Source organism: Oryzias latipes, chromosome 7 (assembly GCF_053564925.1).
Source record: "Oryzias latipes strain Hd-rR chromosome 7, Olatipes_Hd-rR_3.1".
NCBI classification, from domain to species: Eukaryota; Metazoa; Chordata; class Actinopteri; order Beloniformes; family Adrianichthyidae; genus Oryzias; species Oryzias latipes.
Genome location: NC_136243.1, coordinates 1,067,254 through 1,073,907, shown reverse-complemented (window position 1 = coordinate 1,073,907; position 6,654 = coordinate 1,067,254). Strand labels below are relative to the sequence as shown.

General features: G+C 45.3%; 1 long non-coding RNA gene across 1 annotated transcript; it reads left to right on the top strand.

Moving 5' to 3' along the window:
• Window positions 1–813: 813 nt before the first annotated feature.
• On the top strand, window positions 814–4,680 carry LOC144993883 (uncharacterized). The gene is made up of 3 exons (XR_013657159.1): window positions 814–3,962; window positions 4,037–4,146; window positions 4,227–4,680. It is a non-coding gene; the product is annotated as an uncharacterized LOC144993883 (long non-coding RNA).
• Window positions 4,681–6,654: the final 1,974 nt, after the last annotated feature.

Below are 6,654 nucleotides of genomic sequence, written 5' to 3'. Positions count from 1 at the left end.
CAGGAGATGTCCCCTTAGTGCCCTACCGGCCAATTTTAACTGCACCCCCCTTAGTACACACACCCCTCCCCCCTCAATATATACATCCCAACATAAACACACACACATGCACACACACACCCTCTTAAACACACATACACGCACACACATTGTGCAAGGAAGGTGGGACCTAGGACCATCTGTCCCCTACCTCTTCCCTGGTGGGGGGTACGGGCCCCTTTGCAACGGCGGCCGTGTCCCCGGGGTGCCGGCTTCCTGGGCCCGGCGGTGCTCTCTCCGCGCGGTGGGGGGGTTCACATTACATCTGAGCCGGGGGTGTTCGTGTCCCTGGGGGGTGGGTTCTGGTCCTTGCTCCTGAGCGCTGGGCCCCGCCAAATTTCCAACTGTGGCCGAGCCTGGTCGGGCCATATTTACAACACCCCTTGTGGGCCCTCTTTTTTTCCCCGGGGTTCCCCCCTCCTGGGCGGGGGCGGCGGGCCCCCTGCCTCGCTCCTCCCTGGACCAACCGTGGGCCGGGCGGATGGCTGCCTGGAGTGCGGAGCGGGTCTCCCTTGGGGGGTCCTGGCTCGTACCTGGGGTTGGGGCGGGGGGATGCCCGGAACTCCTGGGTGGTGGTGGGGTGCTCGTTTGGGGCTGTGGGCGTCCTTCTCCGGTGGGGCTCTGCGTTGGGCTCTCCCGGCGCGGCGGGGGGGCTGCTCTCCTGGTTGGGCTGGGGCGGCGCTCTCTTTCCCTCTGTGCTTCCCTGGCCTCTGGCTCTGGGGGCCTTGCGACGGCCCTGCTGGCCCTGGCCTGGGTGGCGGGCTTGGTCGCCCGGGCGGCGGTTGTTCCCTGCCGGTTCCCGTGTGGCGTTGGGGGGATTCCGGCTGCCGCTGCTGCTGCGGTGGGGGTCTTGGGGTGGGGATGGCTGGGCACTCTCCCTCCTTCTTTTCACGTTCCACCATCCATTTTAGAAGAACATAAACACTCACCTGAGCACTGGTGTTAGCTCACCTTTGCACTAACAGTTTGCATGACTGAATGACTGAAATATTTCACACTAGTTTATTTATTTAAGCTTTATTTAATAGGGACAGTGCACATTAATGAACATCTACCAAACAATGATAGGCGTAAACATGCTGGATTATAGCAATGATGCTAATTTGCATCCATAGTCCCTAGGCAGGAAACATAAAACAGGACAAAACAAAAGACAGAATCACAGATACAATAAGAACACAAGAAGGTGGTACATTATGAGAGTTAAAAGTCAGTGGCTACAGGACTGGTTTGCTTTCAGCCACTGCTTGAGCTGTGTTTTGAAGGTCTGTAATGTTTGACACTCCCTGATGTACAGTGGAAGACTGTTCCAGAGTTTACTGGCCTTTACAGAGAGAGCGTTTTGTCCAAACGCTGTTTTTCTGTATGGAACCTCACAGTCCCCCCGAGACGAGGCCCTAGTCCTGAGAGCGCTGTGAGCCCTTTTTTTAAAAAAGTCAGACATGGGAGGCGGAGCAAGTCCATGTAACACCTTGTACATCAAACAAGCAAATTTAAAATTTTTAAAATTCTCAAAGCTTAACAACTTGTACTTTTTCAAGGTATTACAGACATGGAATGACATTGGTTTTCTATATAAGACCTTAAGGGATTTTTTATAAAGTGATTCTATGGTTTTGCTCGTATTTACACCCGCCAAGGACCAGCATGTAATACAGTATTCAATATGTGATAGTTGGTTTTAAGGCATAAGTATGCGTGTGTGAACACTATCTGTTTTGTGTACATGTCGACAGGTGGACATTTTTGCAGCTAGCAGGTGTGTTTATAACATTTGAGTGTGTGTGTGGACAGGCCCCGCCCTTTTTGTACTGCATTTGAACCTTACCATAATGATTAACAACCAGTAAACTTGTTGCTGTATGCTGCTTCATGGTCTTATCCCCCTTCCCCTCCTATTATCACCCCCCTACCCCCCCCCCCCCTCTCTCTAGCGTCCCTCTCTCTTCTTCCCCTCTCTCCTTTTCCGTCCGGTCCAACACCAAAGATTTTCAGACATGATTGAAATTAATAAAGTTTGGCCTCGATTCCAAAAGGGGTTTATTCAGTCATGCCTTTGGTTTGTCTGAAGATTAATAACCCCTCTTGTTAAAGCAAAATATGTCCAACACAAGAGGCCCTCAGCTCTCATCTGTCTGCCCAGCTGTTGGACAGGACAAGTTAAAAAAAAAAAATGAAATTCCTTGGCACTACCAGTTGGTCAATGTTGTCCAAGTCACTTGAATGTTGAGTCCAACGTCTCCATTTTCCATGCCATTTTCCATAAAATATGTTACATTTGGCATCTTTACCCCTCCGTTATCTACAACAGAAGAAAAACAAGCAGCGAGTGTAGGATCATTTTGTTGTGCTGTTATCAACATGTCTCTAGTAACTTTCAAAGTCATATTGTCATTCTGACAACCCGACTCAGTCTCACTTTTAATCGTCGACTCACGCTTCTGGGGTGGCTGAAGAGTCTCACTTTCATCAAGAGTGGCCACAAAAGACTCAGACAAATCTATTGTTTCACCCATCTTACGAGCCTGTGCGCGTGTAATTGCACATACAGGAAACACATTTGGCACGGAGGATGCAAAAGCACTAGATGCAACAGAAGGTTTTTCAACAACTTCTGGTAATGGAAAAACCTGCCCACCCGCCAAGTCATTTCCAAGAATGAATGAAACACCACTGATTGGTAACCGTGAGGGAATGGCTACTTTAACACGTCCTGTAACCAGTGGGGAATGTAAATGTACTTCATGTAAGGGTACTCGAAGAACGCTCATTTTTATACCCCAAACTAATAAGTCAGAACCACATGAAGTTTCTTCTGACAATGGCAAGACTGACTCCAACATAAATGACTGATAAGCACCGGTGTCTCTCAAAATAGTGACTGGTACTTTATCTTTGTCCTCCCCAGTTAAAGATACATAACCATGAGAAATAAATGGTACACAATTGGGTTCCACGTCAGTCACAGGATTTTGTTCAATAGAGCTTTTCTCAACCAAAACAGAATTAACAAAACCCACACCAGTAGGAGTCACAGAGTTTCTTGTCAGTTTCTTTCTGAGAACATGGCATGTTGCAACCAGGGGGGTATTCAAGGAAGCAGGTTATGCTAGCTCTCACGGTAAGTTTGAGGCTAAGGAAGTTGATAACCTCAGTTTTCGGTTCCAAAAACAGAGGTATGTTCCAGGATATGCTCAGTTCCCCTGGCAACTCATGCTCTGAACATAACCTGGTCTGGAGCAGGTTTAGTTCAAGATTAGTTTATGAGAGAGGTGAAGCAGCATGGCGTGTCCATTTGAAGAGCACATAGTTGAAGAAGCCAGGATCATATGGGGCTTTTTCCGCCGTGAGAGGGTGTTAAGACCACGTATCGATGTATTTTCATTTCCAAATGATTATTTACTGGAGCGTTATCGTTTTTCTAGAGACTCCTTAATTTATTTAACAAATCTTTTGAAGCCGTTCATATCGAACGTGACACATTGGGGAGCAGCGCTGAGCACCGAGAACATTTTATGCATCGCCCTTCGTTTTTTTGCGACAGGGAGTTTCTTATACAGCATGGGTGATGCAGAACATGTGGGAAAGGCAACTGTGTGTCGGGCAGTTCGGACAGCATGTCTGGCACTCAAACGCCTCCTGGGATATTTTGTGCAGTTTCCTGGCCATAAACCACTGAGGGTCATTAAAGAGGAATTCCACAGAATAGCAGGTTTGTCCCTTAATATTAACATTTACACACTGCTTTATCGATAGATCTATACAATTTTCAGTCACAATCATACTAAATTACATATCCTCCTATTTCAGGGTTCCCAAATGTGATTGGGTGCATGGATGGAACACACGTTCCTATTAAATCTCCTTCAGTCAATGAAGGAGATTATGTTAATAGGAAGTCCATGCATAGCATCAATGTGCAGGTAACAATATATGGCAGTTGTATCATAATTCCTATCATCCTTTCGTCATACTGATTACTGTTCCCACCATATAGGTAATGTGATGCCACCCACCTCGTCACAAACATAGAAGCCAAATGGCCCGGTTCTGTTCATGATGCCAGGATATTTAGAGAGTCATCATTGTGTCCCAAATTCCACCAAGGTATAAATCGCTTTACGTTCCTTATAACAATGTCATGCATTTAATGTGATGTGAATTATACAATTTTACTGCCATTATAGGACATTTCAATGGCTACTTACTGGGGGACAGGGTGTATCCTTGCCTGCCATTCCTGATGAGCCCCTACCCTGAACCTCAGCCTGGACCACAGGCGCATTTTAACCTGGCACACAGCAGAACACGGGCCAGGGTGGAGATGACCATAAGAATCCTGAAAGCTCAATTTCAGTGCCTACGTGGGCTCAGGGTCACACCAGAGAGGGCATGTGACATCATAGCTGCATGTGCCGTACTGCACAACATAGCCACCATGAGAGGTGACAGGGCCCCCCCACCTCTGGAAGAAGACGGCCCAGAGGATGCCCCATTGGACCATGCTGACCAAAGAGATGGCAGAGTGGTACGGGACATGATCAGCTTACATTACATCCAATAAAAATAAGAAAGCATGACTCAAAGGCTTATATCTTTTATTTCTTTATTTGCTGTAATGGAATAAAGTGACTTTATTGCTTAATTGTCTATTAAACAATTAACAGATGAAATATTCATATATGTGTCTCACCTTCAGCTGATGCTCCAGCAATTCTATTTCAAGGTCACATTTACGGATCTTACGCTGTAAATAGACCTTGTACAGCTCTTTGGCAGGCAACTACAAAGACAGAGTAATTCCACAGGATTGGCATTTGACGCTTGCAATACATACCAGATATTAACATAAGAAGATTTATCTGCAGAAATGTCCTTACACTGCCAAGGTTCATGGTGGGGCTGCATTGACCCGCATCTGCAGCAACATCCCCAGCAATACTCTGAAATTGATATGACATTATGTATCTCGTTTAAAACAGGACTTAACAGAGTGGCGGGACATCACATACCTCGATGGGTCTAGGTCTTTCAATATCTGTCACTGCAGATGCGGTCTCTTCATCCTCATCCTGCAGTGTAATTATGTAAAGATGCTTGATCTACCAAACAGACAACTAAGGATCTAACAACATTAATCACTTACAATTACGACAGACTGGTGATGCAGGAGGCTCCATCAGTATGTACTGACCATCGGCATCTGCAATACAATAAAACCAGTCACATCTTCCATGTATATTCTCAAGCAAACACCTAATAAAGGAGAATCAGTATACATTAGACATCATATGCTATAATATTGAATGAAATATACAATTGAAATGCATAACACATAAAAGCAATGCTTTCTAAATGTGTTTGTTAAATGGTGAGTGTATATTTAATGTATTCAACACTGACGACAATAAAATCATCAATTCCACATGACTAATGTGATATACCTACATTTAACTAAGCCACTAATGTTTGTGGCCACGTCTGATGAGGTACCCCCTGGAATCCCTTCCACAACTGGGCGTCCTTTATTGAGGGCCAGTGCCAGCTCCTCAGCCGGGGTGAGGGAAGGTGGAGGTGGACCCCCGCCTGTTTGACGGGCCTCAGCCTTTTTTCTGTTGGCTACACAACCACATTACATGGAATCTTGTATTTCATGATAATTCGGTGCATTGGTATCTTGATATTAATTTTTACCTTGTTGGAGAATGTTTTTATGCTTCATCTTGACTTGTGTCAAGGTCCTCCTCGTTTTGGACGTGTTACAGCTGATAACAGAGGAACCAAAAATAATTAATTAGTCTTAGATATATGTAGACTACTTCTCATCTCCCCATAGGCTTTTTGCATCGCTATGACAACGGAAATAAGATTAAATGATTATACTCACGCGTTCACTCTGTCAGTAATTTTTTGCCTGGCAGCCATTCGCTCCCTCGCTGATGCAGCTGTATTACTTTTAAGTGTTATTATATGTTTGAAATCTTCATATGCTGTCATCAAGATCTCCAACTCCGCCTCGCTGAAGTAGAGGGCTCTTTTTTTCTCTCCATGCGTTTCCATGGTGACTCGTGAAATCGGCGATCCATTGAGAATGTCTTTATATACATGCCGTGCCCGCGCATTAACCCAGGGTTACCAAGTCGAGCGCAATTACGCCAATTCATATCCGGTGTTTTGGAACCGACATACCCCGAGTAAGCAAGTTCAGGCGGATTTCAGCCAGAGTTTAGGCTTTAAGTCAGGCTAGTTTAAACATCCTTCCTGGAATACCCCCCAGATGTCCAGGTTTATGACAATAAAAACATTCTCGATTGTCAACACCAGAAGTGGACATGCCCTTACGCGCTGTTTTTGGAGAAGTTTTTTGTTTGTTATTAGAATTTCGATTTATTGATGGATGGAACACATTTTTATGAGTCAAAATAAACTCATCTGCCAAGACCGCCGCTTTCACAAGACCCGTCACCTTCTGTTCATTTAAATAGATGACCATGCGCTCTGGCAAACATTTCTTAAACTCCTCCAATAGGATAAGTTCTCTTAAATCCTCAAGACTTTTTACTTCCCATGCAGAGCACCACTTATCAAACAAAATACTTTTTTCTCGCGCAAATT